The 17,043-nt window shown below is 36.6% G+C and overlaps 1 protein-coding gene across 2 annotated transcripts in view; it reads right to left on the bottom strand.

Moving 5' to 3' along the window:
* Positions 1-17,043, bottom strand: part of LOC145688978 (venom allergen 3-like) — a 216,813-nt gene that overhangs the window by 172,084 nt on the left and 27,686 nt on the right. The gene's annotated exons all lie outside the window — the stretch shown is intronic.

A 17,043-nucleotide genomic window follows, 5' to 3' on the forward strand; every position in this document is an offset into this window, starting at 1 on the left:
CTACAGCGGAAACTGGTAGTGTAGCCTGTCGTATGACATAGTTGCTACGTCACACAAAAAAGTTGTCCTTGTACGTCAGTTCTCTTTCAATAAGAAACGTTTTGTTAGTGTTCCAGACGAAGAAATAACATTTTCATAATAGTGTGTATTAGAATATAAACAAGACACTATTTGTTAAACAGCCAGTGCCTAACTCTAAATATTTAGCAGTGCAGGTTGAAGTCTTCTCCATGTTTTATCACACAAGAACGTATTTAATGGAAACCATATAAAAGGCAAAACGATCCCAGGACCATTTTTCCTTAGGATTATTCCATTTTCTTAGGAACCATTTTGCCGTTTCTGTTTATTCGACTCAAGGTAATCCAGATGAACATGATAATGAAATACTTGAAGATAGGCCGGATGTCCAGCAAAACCCATTGAACCATTCTACGCCTGCTGTTCTGGAAGCTGCTGTTCCAAAATTAAAGAAATATAAAAAGAAGACAATGCTTTTTAACATGAAGAATTTGCAAGGCGCAAAAAGGAAATATCAAGTATCATCCGCTTTTGAATGAGTGTATCTATTATCTGAGTGTATCTACTGTCATGATTTATATTCAAAGTCTCTTGGTGGTGAGGGTTGGATAATGTGTCAGCAGTTCCAAAAATGGGCCCATGATCAGTGTGCTGGTGTTGATAAAGATGAAGATTTCTTTGTTTGTGACATGTATTCTGCCACTTAGGCTACGAGAAAGTTGATCCTAAAAAAGCATAACAGAACTAAATGTTCAAAAAACGTTTTCTATATTAACTATAAGTACTATTATTACTAACATACTTTAACAGAATTACTGCACTCTGTACTCTATTCTTTAAAATATAATCATTTGTGTAAGTTCACAAGATTTTTCTATTATTTTTAATAGAGGGATCATTTTAGCCACCCCTTAAGGCAAAATGATCCTTTCTCAAAACACAGCTTTACAATTAAAATGGACTCATAAATCAATTGGCGACAATGCCACACTCCAATGATGCTAGTTTGGGGAAAATTTCTTGCGGCGGAATGAAATTTGGCAAAGATTTTTAAAGAGGAAAAAGAAGAGATTTTACGAATATGAGATAAAACGTAAAATTTAGCTTTTCAATAGATGTTATATTAAGCACTAAGGCAGTACGACTAAAGACAGCGACATTCTTTCCAAAATCCCACCATATATCTTTTTGCCACTGTAATAATGAAGAGCTTCGTAACAGGAGTTTTGTCCAGCATCGGGTTCTAAGTTTACAAAATATTTCTTCATAATTTTTTCAAAAACTGCGTAAGAGCTATTATACTAATGCATATCATTCTGTTATACCCAGTGGAATCTCTCAATTCTTATATGATTTGTCTTTGGATATTTTCTTCGTTAAACGCTAATAACATTGTAGGTTTTTTTTTAAAAAAATATTTCGTTTAAATAAATAAAGGGAAGTTAAGATTTACCTACGATTTCACATACAAGGTAACCAAAAAGATCTTGCCGTTCTAGAGCACTGATAAACAAAGAGCAATGCAGTGGACGGTAAGTATCTTTAGGTTTCGAACTATCTCCACCAGGAACTAAAACCTTTTCCAATGATCCTGCAGCAGCACAATAACCTGTTGATAAAAGTCGGCGGTCGTGGAAGCAAAGAAGTCGGTGAATGCATTCCGCAGGTTTCCTTCATTTACGAACGATCTTCCACGAAAATGGTTGTCGAGAAAATGAAACAAGTGGTAATCTGTTGGCGCAAGGTCAAGTGAATATGAGGAATGGGACATAGTCTCCCAGCCAAATTGATAAAGGGGTCCTGGGTCCTCTTTGCCACATGAAGCTTGGCATTGTTGTACAGGAACAACACACCCTTGCGATTTACCAATGCGGCTTGTTCTGCCGCAATATACGCTGCACACTTTGCGTAGAATGTTTGGCACGCTTGGGAGTGGCATAGAGGACTCACTTTTCGCTTTTAGTGAGGAAGCGGTTAAAGATGGGTGTGTTGAGGTGCCGAGTAAGCAAGGACGAACGGGATATCATTCGTTGTTCCTTGTTGGCTACTGACAATGTGTCTAGTACCCACTTACTTGAATTCTGGAACCAACGCCTGGCAGTGTCTTTGTTCACCGTATTCTTCCCAAGTGCCTGGCAAAAAATGTGGTAATTTGATGCAGCAGTTGACAGGCCAACTTTACAGTCATACAACACACAAACGCGAACAAGCTGCTTTGATACTTCTACTCTCTTCGACACTGGACGATTTATGGCTGCTGTGTGTATGTGCAACATGTCTGGTCAGACTAACTCCCAATCGCTTGGTAGATACGTGCCTCAGTTCCTTTTGTATCTGTAAGCGCATGATTAATTGGAAGTCAGAAACAGCAATAACTTTTTGGTTACCTTGTATTGCTTTGTCACTTATATGTTAAGTGCTTTTAGAAATCAGGTCATATTAACTCGTTATTTTTACATACATTGAGTAACTTACATATTTCGTTACTTTCATCTTACTATTCCGCTAAATTTACTCGTAATATAAAGTAGGATACGCAATGTAAAAGCATTCCCTGAACCTCTTAATACGACTAGAGAACCCGATAAATTACATCACGCCAATAGTAGATCGTTTTCATTCTGTAACGTGAGCATCGCATTTTTGCATTGCTTGAGGTTTTATATCTCCGTAGCTAAATACGTATTACTCTGAGATTTTTATATATGATATATTGAAGACAAGTTCTACCCAATTGAATCAATTAATCAGTTTCGTAGTCAGCGATAATTGTTTCGCTTTTCCTTTAGAACATAAACTACATGTATATTATATGCCTTAGAACATACATACACACTCGTATATACGAAGCGCATGGCAGCAAAATGACATATATTAGAAAAAGAAAAGAAAGTCATAGAAAAAGAAATTTATTGTGAATGATACTCGCATCTTGGCTATATAATCACAATAAACTTCCAAACATTTCTGGTAGCATGGCACAAGCTTCCGTATACTCTCTGAATAAAAATATGGCGCCTGAGAGTCCAGGCAGTCCAGAACTAATATCTTGAGCACTTTACTGTATCTGAAATGCTTCGATTCAAGCCACTGTTTGAAATGAAGAAAAACAAAGAAATCGTTGAGGGCAAGATCGCGGCTGTAAGGGAGATAATTGAATAGTTCCCATCGAATTCTTTGAATTGTTTACAGCTGTATGTGAACGCGCGTTGTCATGCATCAGAAGAATTCCAGAGCGTAGCATTCCTTTCTGCCGATTTTAGGTGGCATGTCGCAGATTATTCAGTGTTTGTCAATACACATCTGCTGTAATTGTTCGTCCGGGTGTACAAGAATACACCCTTTTGGCCCCAAAACACAATTGCCATGACTTTGTGAACCACGGTGTCACTTTGAATTTCTTCGCCTTAGTTGAATCAGTATGCTGTCGTAGCGTTTACTGGTTCTTTGTCTCTCCAACGGTGAAAATATTCCAGTTTCATCCCTCATCACTATGTGAGAAAAGGAGTCATCCTCATCTCCTTAGACGGCGATAAAATTACGTACAACTCTTTGCTCTTTGTGAGTGCCTGTCAGAATTTTTGACACCCACCTCGCACACAGTTTGTGATAACCCAACTTCTCAGTTACAAATCGATGCACTATTTTCACAGACGGTTCTTGAAACTCTTTGGAGAGTTCAGTTATTGTGAACCGACGACTGGATAGCACTTTCTCGTTAACGCGTTTCACCAGATCATCCATCTGAACATTAGATCTTCCCCTACGCCCATCGTTATGAATACTTGAACACCCTTCCCGAAACTCTTTGCACCACTGCCTGACCTTCTCTTCACGCATTACTGTCGGTCCTTAAATGGTACAATTTCCAACGAATATCAGCTTCATCCTGTTCTTTGTCGTTCAGAAATCGTATGCGCGGTATTTTGTATTGCAGCAGACATTTCATCTTACTGCTATTCGCATGTACACGAAACCACTCGTAAAATTCTATCTTAGGACATGCTCAACTTCAGATGTTCTCAACACCGCGTACAAAATATCGGCCGCTTTTTTGATATGTACCTCGTATATAGGAAAAGTACCAAATGTATAATATAATTTTGTTTGGGAGATGCATCTTGTGTATCTATAATGTAACACAAAGAAAGAACACAAAATTTTAATAGAAACATTTGTGTGTTATGAAAAACTATGATAGTTCATGTAGAAGTGACCATTTGTTAACAGGATATATTTGTGTGAAGCCATGCAAAACTGTGAGTCAGAAAAATGAATACAAAATGTGATATACATTAAGTATGTGTTTGATCCATTAAGTGTTTGAACTATTAATAATAAAAATTGCAAATGTACACCCATTCTCGATATCAGCACCAGGGTTGATATGTTTAAAACAAAATGTTTAAAACAAGTGTTTAAAACATGTTTAAAACGAGGGCTGTTGTTTTATTCAGTTTGTTTTAAACGTTTTAAACAAATTGTTTTAAACGTGTTTTTTTTTCGATGCTGGTTGGACATGTTTAAAACAACTAAAATATCAGATTGAAGAAGCTAATTTAATTTTCTAACAAACAACCCATCCTCCACAGGATTTGTGCATGGAGTAAATTACAAGCAGAGTTATATTCTTATTATAACAGGAATTACTGAACGAAATTCTGCACATTAATGTGCGTATAACTAAACCAACAGAAATTCGAGTGAAGTAGTTGAACATTTCTTAATTTCCAAGAATAATGGAGGTTAAACACACTATGCACTATTCTAAGATCCAAATTCACAAATTCAAAACTTGGGTATTTTTTGATCACTATCATTTCCATAATAATGAAGAGTTCTCACATCATAAGCTAGAAGAAATGCTCTGACAAATACAATACAACTCATAGAAAAGAGCAGTGACTAGCCTACAAGGAGCAAATGACATTTTAACGAAACAGTTTTCAAGATACATCTCTATCTGCAACATGGGTAGCTAATAATGATTAGTGTCTACGGCATAAATACACAATTAACTGCGCGGTGGCTAAGTGGTAGAGCTTGGGGTTCCGGGTTCGATCCCAGCCTCCGCCAAGTGAACCTTGTGGTGGACAAACACCGTGCTCGTGGGTTTTCTCGGGGTTCTCCCGTTTCCTCCCACTTTCTTTATTCCACCATTTCACTCATCTCTCATCATCACCGTCTCCTTTAGCCTAACCGGCATAACTGTGGGACATAAAACTCTTAAAGATTTCATTTCATTTCAACACAATTAACTCTAGGCACCCGCCAAGGATTTTAACAAAACGGTACACTCTCATGTTCGGGGCTCTAATTATCCCCCTAACTATCACAGAGTCATGAGTTATACACCATTGGAAAGCTTATAGACCACAAATTCCAACGAGGTAACATTCCTGAAATTCCCACCGTATTCGTAGAAAAAGAACAGACATAAAACATCATTAAAAATATGAAAATATTGACTTTACGGGGCCCTGGCAACCCTTGCAGTCCCCCTAATGATGCTAATGTGTAGGCCACATACTTGTGACAATAATATAAGAAATGGTAGCCATTGCTGCCATTGCGTAATGAATTCGTTTTATGTAGGAAATATTAAAAAACATATATACGCAGAAAAACATTTATTGAATTAGACATTATCCCCCCTCCCCCACTATAGTACCACGTCCATATGCTAGTGTTGTAAAAAAACGGTTTTTTTCTGTGAAGTTTTTTTTCAATAAAAAACATCGTTCTTTTTCATGTTTTTTTTTCAAAAGTCTGTTTTTTTTCTGGCAACTTTTATTTATTGATTTATGTTGCAGATTATTAAAATAATCAACAGAACTTGAGTCGAAGCCCTCGTAACTTACAAATCGTTTGTTTCTTTGAGCCTATACGAGCAAAATTGTGTGATTATTCCTTTCGACCCCAGGTCATTTTTGGCGTTTTCCTACATTTCCAGTTAGTGACTTATTGCTCAAAAACTATTCAATCGATTGATATGGTTAAGACCTTGTCTTTAAGAAAATGGATGTGGCTATTGTTTGGTGTAAGTTGTATTGCAGTGTTGCTAACGGTGGGAAATTATTGAGGGAAATGTAGGGGTGAAAATTTACAAAAAAAATCCCTAACGGAATTTCAAAAATTTTTTGTATCTAGCACCACTGCTGCTATATGGGTTCAAGTCACCTAAACAAATCTTTGGTGTGTTGACAAGGTACAGTGAAATCCTGAAGTCGCTGGCTTCCATTCAAAGAGGGAAAGAAAAATTATGTCATACACATGAAATTTTGACACTTTTTACGCCTCATAAGCAAAAATCAAATATGCCGGGGTACAGCTTCTCTAATTATCCTATTGAAACTTTTTATGGTGCGTTCTGTAGGGCAAAGAGGAAGCTTTCAGGTAGTGGTACGTTTGTTTCAATGTAGCCAGTAAGAGGGTAATAATAGAGGGGAAAAGGAAATTTTCCGATTTTTTCACCTAATAGCGGGAATTAATTGTTTTGGCTGGAAACGCTGCCATCAGACAGACGTAAACTATCTGAAAATAAACCGTAGTGCTCCAAGAATATATCCTACAAGATTATGGCGATATATAACAAAGTAAGCATGAAATTTTAAAAAAATCTCACTCTACCTCTGAAATTCACCATTTTCTTACCATTACCAGAACATGGTTTATTATAAACCTCAACTGTACTTCCCCTAATTACTCTAGTAAAACGTTTTATGGTGCGCTGTGTAGGCTAAGGATGAGGCTGTTAGACACTGGTACATTTGTTCGAATGTAGCCAACAAGAAGGAAATAATAGAAATAAAAAAGGGAATTTTTCCCAAAATTTGCCTCTAAAATCTAGAATTAAAATTTTTTGTAGCTAGCAACACTACTATCAGACACACACAAACTATCTTAAAACAAGCTTTGGTATCCCTCTAATATATCCTACAAAGTAAGCATGTCAATAAAAAATGTCTTATTCTACCTTTAAAAAAACCACAGTTATCTTTCCAATTAGAGAACAAGGTCCACTGTAAACCTCAACTGTACTTCCCCTAATTATCCTATTGAAACTTTCTATAGTGCGTTGTGTAGAGCAAAGACGAGACTTCCAGATACTGGTACGTTTGTTCCGATATAGCCAACAAGAAAGAAATAATAGAGACAAAACGTATAATTTTTCCAAAATTTCCCCCTACAATCTGGAATTAAAATATTCTGTAGCTGGCAATACTGCTAGCAAACAGACGCAAACTATCTCAAATTAAACATTGGTACACCACTAACATATCCTACAAGTATTATGGCGATATTTAAGGAACAAAGCTTCTAATTACCAAAAATAACAGAAAAGTAAGGGAAAACTAGAAAAATAAAGGCTAGAACCTAATTACCCCATTGTAACGATATGTACTTTCGTTTGTTAAGTAAGGACAAATGTTCGATTGGCGTAAGTTGACTTGCACTCGGACGTATAGGTACGGATTTATAAACAAAAATTTCTAATTTTTTGCCCAAATATAGGAAAATTTTAATTTCCCTAATTGGTAACACTGCGCGCAGGCCCCTCCAATTGGTGTCAACAGTTAGGTATCCATCCGAGGTATCTACCTGGCAAGTCTTAAGGATGTCTTTCTACAACGAAGGAAGCTAGAGGGGAAAAAAGTAAAGGAAATTCGAAATTAGAAAATTCTCGAATTTTTGACTGGGGTAAAATTTGAGAAGGAAATTCGACACCAGAAGAAAAAGAAATTATAAACTATAGTCCAACCACATTTTGCAAGAATAATATCCCGATATCTTAATTAGTGTCCACACTGGAGCGGATTAAACAAGTGACACACCTGTGTGTGCCACTTTGGCCATCTGGGCCATGGAGTATACATTTGATTACATTTTTTTGACTACTAACTCGCGTTGTTGTAGTTATAGTCTCGACTAATAATAATATCGTTGTAAAAAATAACTTTATAAGGAAAAGTTTCTCTCCTTTTTAAACCTTAGTTCCAACACTGTTGGTGAGAAATGTAGGGTGTTTCAAAATAAATTTTGGGGTTTTAAGTCTTCGTAGTACTTATTACATTTTACGTACAATTATAAGCAATGTATCAAGTAAAAGAGCACCTCAAACAATCTTTGCTACAAGTGTTCAATGTGAGATTCATTCGTCACACGGCACACAACTAGTCGATAGGCGAGAAAGGCCCATAAACTTTCCGCCATATAGCACAAAACACAATCAATTTAGGGGAGTTTCGTTTCAATTGTACCATCTCCTGAGGATTTGTTGACGGTCAGATGCAAACATTATGAGTGTTCACATTAGCTCTTAGGTGAAAAGTCGATTTATCACTGAAGACCACACGATCCAGAAAATCTTCATTGTTATGCCGGAATATTTCACTTGCGAAATAGGCACGTAAACCGTAGTCTGTAGGCTTTAGACCTGTAGCAACTGCAAACAATAAAGACGTAGTTGCAAGCGTCTCTTAATATTCTTCACACAGACGGTTGCACTGTACAGGTTCAGTCTTTATTAAAACACAAAAAGCTTTCTGCTCTCTAGTCTCCATCTTTACTACTTGCTCTTTTTAACGGCAGACAGAAGAAACAATGTATGTACATGCGTGCGTACAAAACTGTCTTAGTTGCTCTTTCATTTGATATAATATTTATAATTGTAAGTTAATTGTAATAGATACTACAAAGTTTCAAAACCCTAATATTAATTTTGAAACACCCTGCATTACTTCAAATTGTGTCATCCTATATTCAGGTCCTAGTCAATTTGTCGCCTCGTGCAATGGCATAATTTGCCGCCTCCCCATTTCTCCAGAAAGAACAAATCTTAGAAGTCATGATTTTAAGTATGCTACTCCAGTATGAACAACAAAGGTGAGGGTAAGTGCAGTCGCACTCAGAAAGGCTTAAACACTTACTAAAAATGCAATTCTGTTGTGTCTGTTTTTTTTCTTTAAATGTTAATCTATTATGATAGTGAAAGATAAAGCAAACACACCTGCAGAGGAAAGATGGTAATCCTTTTTATAGAATTCACTATCGAGCTTCAATCTCAATGTATCAGTTTGCAATTCCAGTGCAACTAGTTCTTTTATCTTTATTTCTTGATTTTTCTTCTACATCTTCTAACATTTTTTAAAAAAAAAAGCTTGTTTCTATCTTCAATGATAAGGAACTTGCTTCTGACAAAAACAAGACTACTTTCATATCAAAACTGTGATAACTTACTAAATGGAACAGATATTCACTACTATTCGAGAATTGAATTCTTGCATTTGACAACAATCAAGCAATTTGTGCTCGGATTTATTCGACCATTTGCTTTAGCATTGTCCATGTGGCCTTAAACTAATGCAACCTAAACATAATTTATGAATGTTGTATTCAAACAAGTCAGCTTAGTAAATGTAACTACCATCATCATAAAGTCTTTCCAACAAGAAATATTTAATTTAAATAATATACTTATGACAGATTTTGCCGGACCATCCAAGCTTGCCGTTCCACGCAAATGCACGTGTTGCATACATACAGTGGCGTATTTAGGGGGCTTCCGGGCTTAAGCCCCCCGCCCGAAATCTTACTTACTATAGTAAAGTATATAAAATATTTTGCAGAATTTTCACATTTTCAGGCAAATCCCCCCCGAAAGTTAGCAAAGCCCCTCCCGAAACAAAATCGTAAATACGCCACTGCATATATGGTAGAGCCGGCTCTGAATATCATATATATCTAGTCGACAAATTATTTATATATGTCATTTAGAAAAATACCATTAGGCAAATTAGTATTAGTTTTTACCTTTAGACAAGTTATTGGAATTTTATACTGTTCGTGACATTATTTTCGTACTTATTAAAGGCCTGCATTCACGAAAAAACAAAATTTCATTTCTACTTTTATTTCTTAGTTGATATTAATGAAAACTGCTGAAACGCGGATTGTTAGTAGGTATGGTATTCATGTAAATTGTAAAATATTTGTAGCGTATCAGTATCTAGCGTTTAATTTATGTTGCATTTTACGGTGATTACATCTACATAAAAATATTTCATACTTAAATCGACGTAAGATGCATTACAAATGACTATTTGAAAAAAAAACGAAATTTAGAAAAAAAAAACGAGAGGCAATGTTTTTTTCTAAAAAAAACGTACATTTCTGAAAAAATACGAACCGTTTTTTTTTCTATTTACAACACTACCATATGCAAATCATTTTTGCTGCACACATCATGTATACGGACAAGAATTATGCTTCTAGACCACTTCAGTGAAATATATCTTGTGTTATATGGGACCGTCCCGAAAATAAATGTAAATTAACCGAATTTGACCCCCTCTTCCTCTATAAACAACAAGTACACATACAGGTTACTATCATGTCGGGGACTACTTCATTGCTTCACATACCAATTTTTAGGGATGTACCACAAAGGGGGGAGAAATACCCGCCAAAACCTGATGAAAAAAATTTGATGAAAAATTAAAAAAAAAACTTCATCCTCCCTATCTCGGCCGTATATACGTACCTCCTATATACATAAAATGCAACTGACGGAAAGTTTCATCCTTTAAAAACACTTTGGTACCAAATCATCTTTCTACCTTAATTAAGGACTGAGCTATTGATGTTTGTTGTAAAAATAAATGTGATTTACGTATTTAAAAAAAAGCTCCAAAAATTGGCTAACTTTTCCCCCTTCCTGCTACCCCATATAAGCAAGAAGTCCAAATACACGATATTACCATGTAGTGGCCTACTTCATTGCTTCACGTAACAATTTTTATGAATCTATCCCCCAAGAGGGGGAATGGCCCCAAAAAAAATGTTAAAAAAAACAATATTTACCCTCCTTCCACATACATAAAATGCACATCAGCAAAGCTGCATCTTTCAGGAATAAATTGGTACCAAAACCATCTTCCAGCCTTAATTTGAGATTTAAGACTGAGCCATTAAGGTTTAAAGCCCTGATAGAACGTAACACAAAGAAACTAAACTACATATTCTGTGAACGGAGATCGGGAAATTCCCGATTTCTTTCTCCGGAATTGAACATTTGGGCGGATCGAAATTAGGGAGTCTCCCGAAATTTGAACTAGCGGTTGAATATAGATGACAAGCAATACTTAAGAGTGTAAATATGTAATATATATACCTATTTAGATTATTGTTTCAAACAAAATAAACATTTTAAACATGTTTTTTTTTTTGGTTTAAAACAAAGTACTTTGTTTTAAACGTTAAAAACGTTTTAAACAAAAAAAAACATGTTTTAAACATAAAAGACATTCTTTTTGTTTTTTTAAAAAAGAATCATGTTTTTTTTAACCCTGATCAGAACAGTCAACATGATTCCAATCATTGTAAAAATACACTCTACCCACTATTATTCTAGAACATCTTCATTAAAAAGGTCATCACAGAACAAGGAATCTTTCTCTTTACTTGGTTTTCTCACGAATCCGGTCGTAATGAAATAAATTACTTCTTTCATCATTAAACTAATTGCAAAACTCGTGTCGGAAGATTTATTAGAATATTCCCCTCCGAAAAAAATCTCAATTTGTATGTAAAAAGAAAGGTGTACACTACAAAAATTAATTTCAGATCTATTTTCCCTCGATTGCTGCCGATGAAATACATAGTCACTGCCGATAATCACCCTATTAAGCACAAAAGTCACAAATGTACTTCTCATCCTCAACTTCTAAACAGTTAACGTGACTACAGCCGATGTCCCAATGTTCTCATCGGATAATTTCACTCAAGAGGTGATTACAGAACATACAAAATCCAGATTTCGTCCCCCATTATTGTCTTCATCACGTGAAGTACGTTCCAAAAGTAAAACATGCATTTCGATTACATTCCTGAAATTGAAACGAAATCTTTCAGTTTTACGTTCCACGATTATGCTGGAACGAAGGGGTCTGTGTCAAATATAAAAGTAGGGGGGGAGAAAATAGAACAAGTGAATAGTTTTCGATATCTGGGTAGTGTTCTTAGTAATGACATGAAATGCGAACGTGAAATAAAAGCAAGGATAGGAATGGCGAAAGAAGCCTTTAAAAGAAAGAAAAGTCTGTTTTGTGGGACCTTGAACAAAGAGTTGAGAAAAAGACTCATAAAATGCTTCGTGTGAAGTGTTGTATTGTATGGGACGGAAACGTGGACATTACGTAAAGGTGACGAAAATCGACTGGAAGCCTTAGAAATGTGGGTGTGGAGAAGAATGGAAAGAATTAGTTGGGTCGAGCAGAAAACGAATGAGAAAGTGTTAGAAATGGTGGGTGAGAAAAGAACACTTTTAGATATTATTAGGAAGAGGAAGAGAAACTGGTTGGGACATTGCCTAAGAAGAGATTGTATCATGAGGGACGTCCTAGAGGGTATGGTGGCGGGAAAGAGAGGGAGGGGGCGAAAGAGACTACAATTAATGGATGATATTAAAACAGAAAGATCATACGCGAAGACGAAAAGGTTAGCGGAGGACCGTGGAGCATGGAAGCTTCTCAGCTGCAGCAAGTGACCTGCCAATAAAGGCAGTATACCTATGATGATGATGATGATTATGCTGGCTAGTCTAAAGAAACGGTGATGATGAGGAATGAATGAAATGGTGGAATAAAGAAAGTGGGAGCAAACGGGGAAACCTTAAGAAAACCCACGTACAAGGTGTTCGTCCACCACAAAGTTCACATGGCGTGAGTGGGGATCGAACCAGGGACCCCACGTACAGCGGTGGACACTTCTAAATGGTACAGCCATATGGAGATTTACGGCTAAGGTGTACCATTTAGAAGTGTCCACCGCTGTACCAGATGAACCCTCTACAACTAAACCATCGTGTCCCCTTACCTACCTGAAGTAGAATGCTATTATTCCCGTTTACGGACAACTATCATATTTTTTCGGCATGTAGGTATAATTACAACGTAAAAATAAGTTTACAATTTGTATGATTATAGAGGTCTTGATAGTACTGTATCTGTTCTAAGCAACCAGAATAGCTATTTTCACACAGCACGAACAAACTAGTGTTAACTGTTGAATGAGAAACGACACTCTTCTCATTACTCACAACTACTTCAGGCAGGGTATCAGTCCTCATTGGAAAATTATCGTGGTATTCCACTTCAGACAAATATAGCATGTACTATTTTTCAAGATACGCCCTTGTATCTCTTAAAATAATAGATACGAAATGCGGAATTTTTGTACCATGCCAATGTAGGAAGGGGGACATTCTTTCGCATACTTTATAATACCACAAGGTTAACATTGTGGCCAACCATACATAAAGTTTTATTTTTTTAAATATTAAACAGGGCATTACATATCTGAAATCTACATGTAAAAGGAATACATACAATATCACACTTGTCGTGCAGTGTTACAAACTGAGGAAGCTACATTATTACAAACATCCAAATTTTGGTGGCCTCTACAGCATAATAAAGCAGAAACAGACTGGGCAAAGTGCATCCAAAGTACTTTAATGCCTAACACTACGATTATGATACAACGGAGGGTCTTCACTACAGCGAAATTAAACTACCGCTAATTTTAAAGTTTTTCTGTAATATCTTCAAAACAACTAAAAATATTCGAAAAGCAGAAACGTAGTGAACTAGACAATGCGATTTTGCATGTGATACCTTTACCACAATTCACCTATCTGCTTTTGGTATGCCGCTATTTACAGAACCCGCAAAAAATGCTAAATCTATCTACAGTTGCAAATCGAAAGCATACAGATGAGTTGTGATAATGGTATCACATGCAAAATCGTATTATCTAATTCACTACGTTTCTGCTTTTCGAATATATTTATTTGTTTTGAAGATATTACAGAAAAACTCTAAAATTAGCGGTAGTTTAATTTCGCTGTAGTGAAGACCCTTAATACTAACAAAGTTACAAGGGATTTAAAATTTGATTTCTTTTTCTAAAGACTTTATTTCGAGGAAATGCTTGGATAAGTACCTTACCCAATTGCTTATAGTTTTCAATAGATATACAGATTGCAATGGCCTTTAAAGAAATTTAATATCTCAAACCATTCTGGAGCTATGGTAAAAACTGTTTTAAAGTTCCAAAATTGCTTAAAATGATGTAATTCAGAGAACTTATTGTAATACGTTATATAATGTTTATAACATATAATGATTCACACGTTCTCTGCTCGTTCCAGATGCAGTGGACCATTGGATTTGGGAAAGCAATCACAGGCACATAGGATCTTCATCTATCAATTGCTAGCATCACTGGCAACGTGGACGAGACCAGTGCCCTGTGCAGCCCATTTCTTGAACTTCTGTGAGTACTACTAACGGACAACATGGAAATTGATTATGCAGAACAGCGCTGGACATCGTGTTTCTATGGAAAAAGATCGTGGCCGCTTCTGAAATCCTTAGCAATTTGTGGCAATGTGTGGAGAACATGCACCTCGCTCGTACAATTGGGTAGAAGGTTGAAAAGTTGGTAGCACCTCGACGAAAAAGAGGAGCAGTTCTAGAAGGAAAGTGATAGTGACAACTACCCATCATCGCAGTGCTAGAGAACTATTCAAGAGAACAAATGCATCACATTATCTGAAGTGGAGTCTGTCACCGGACTAACCAGAAACACCCTGCAGCGCATTGTGCACAATCACTTATAGTTGGGAAAGATCAGTACAAGATCGGTTTCAAAACTCTTGTCTGCAGAGCAAGAACAATGTCGTGTGGACGTGTGCAGGGAATATTTGTAATACCATGATCCTGATACTGTAGATTTCATGTGTAGGCTTGTGACTGATGATACAAGGCTCAACTACCATAAGCCGATGAAGAACCAGCAATCAATGCCGTTGAAACATCATGTCCACCACCAAAGAAATTTCGAATATCAGCTGTGAAGTATATAGCTATAGTGTTCTGGATAGGAAACATCCTAATCGACTTGCTTGGAAAAGTAGAGTCACGGGTAACGCTGCAGTGTATGTGGAGACCCTCAGACAGTTACGTCATGCCATACAATGTGCTTCTGCAATGCACTGATAATGCAGGCAGATGCTCATGAATTTGAACAAGCTGTCCAAATATGGGTGCGTAGGACTCCAAACAATTTGTTCCAGGATGGTCTAATGAAGTTGACACACCGCTCGCAAAAGTCCATAAGGATAAAGGGAGATTATATTTAGAAGTAGGGGCGTCATTTAGGGGCAGGAGGGGGCAATTGCCCCCCTCGAGAGTTTGAGAAACACATATACTTTAATCAATTGTATAGTAATATATCAGTACAAAACATGAAAGTCTTATGTCGGGGGTGCTCTTGCCCCCCCCCGCGAAGTCTGAAATGACGCCCCTGTTTAGAAGGTGAACCCAATAGTTGCTGTTCAACTTGTATGAATGAGTCCGACAAAATAAAAGTGTACAATCATTATAGTACGCTCCTCGTAATGACATCTACAAAAGGATAAAGAGAAATAATTGTTTAAAGCATCGTTGGCTTCCAGGGCGGCATGACTATAAAAGCTGCAGAGCTGCAGAACTTCCAGCTATTTTAATGGAATAAATATACCGTATTTTCAATTCAGTTGAATTGTGCTTAATTTATTCAAGGTAATAACACGTAATGATGATATTTGGTCTGTGTCCGGAATGTGTACTGCTGGATATGCTACATAGCGTAGAATAGCTAGAAACACCTTCTGAAGTTTAATAATATTGCAAGAGGTGTGTATGGATTACCCTATGCTTTAGCATTGGGGCCAAATTCGTCACAAACCGCACACACGACGTGATACGACTAGCAGACAAGAATAAATATACTTTTTTCGTGGAATCTGGGAAGTCCTCAAAACTCTCCCTGCTGTTCTTGGCGACATTTGCTAGATTTATGACCCCTGTTACCTAAAAATCAAAGTCATCACATCCAAGTTGTCACGTTCATTTTTCAAAAAAAAAATATATATATGAATTTTATTTCTTACGATAGAGTCTATACAAATGTTAAGGACGGACGGCAACATTGAAGAGAATGATAGCCGAGGGTTGTGTGGGGGGAAACTAGTAGTGGTCAGGGCAAGAGATCTCTAAGTTTGTCTGCAACATCTCTTGTTTTTGATAAGTGTTTAGTGTAAGTGTTGTGCGCTATTCTTTGTGCGAGTTTGTGTGAATTTGTGTGTTCGGTGGGGATTATTTATGATAAATATTGTAAGGTAAACAATATTCTTAAAATGACTTCCGTGAAACAACCTTACTCTTCATTAACTTACGAAGAAAAGCTTCAAATTAAGGAAAAAGGCAGACCTATTCCTGATTTAAGACTGGAAGTTTCGAACAGTAGTCGCGGCAAAACTTACATTAAGTGTTTTAGCAAAGATATATAGACCAGAAATAACTGGATATGTGGATGTGATTACGCGAATGCGCTCTTCTGTTTTCCTTGTCTTCTTTTCGGTGGGGATTAAACATGGTCAAAGTGAGGGATCTTGTGCATCTTGTGCATCTTACCGAAAAATTTAAGAACCATGAAAATTTCAAACTGCATTTGAACAATCAAACAGATCTGTCGCTTTTAGGGGCAATCAATATACACCCACAACTTCATTCTGCATGCTGGGCAAGTATACAGAAACATAATGAGAATATCACTGGGTATAGATAAAACAATAAATTGTATAAAATTTTATGGTGCTTTTAAACTCGCAATGCGTGGGCATGACGAGGCAGAGGGTTCCTCCAATCCGGGAATATTTCGTGGACTGATAAATTTCAGCGCTGATTTAGACCAAACATTAAGAGAACGTTTACAGGGCTCTAGTAATTTTAAAGGAACCTCCAAAACCATTCAAAATGAGTTGCTAGATAGCATACTATTAGTGTTTAGAGACGAAATAACACATGAAATAGAGCAAACATGTTTTGTAGCACTTAATTCTGACGAAACTTCAGATTATTCATCACAATTTCAACTGGTAGTGATATTAAGATAGTGAGAGAAGGTACTCCAGTT

Source organism: Thermobia domestica, chromosome 7 (assembly GCF_964235325.1).
Source record: "Thermobia domestica chromosome 7, izTheDome1.hap1.1, whole genome shotgun sequence".
NCBI lineage: Eukaryota > Metazoa > Arthropoda > Insecta > Zygentoma > Lepismatidae > Thermobia > Thermobia domestica.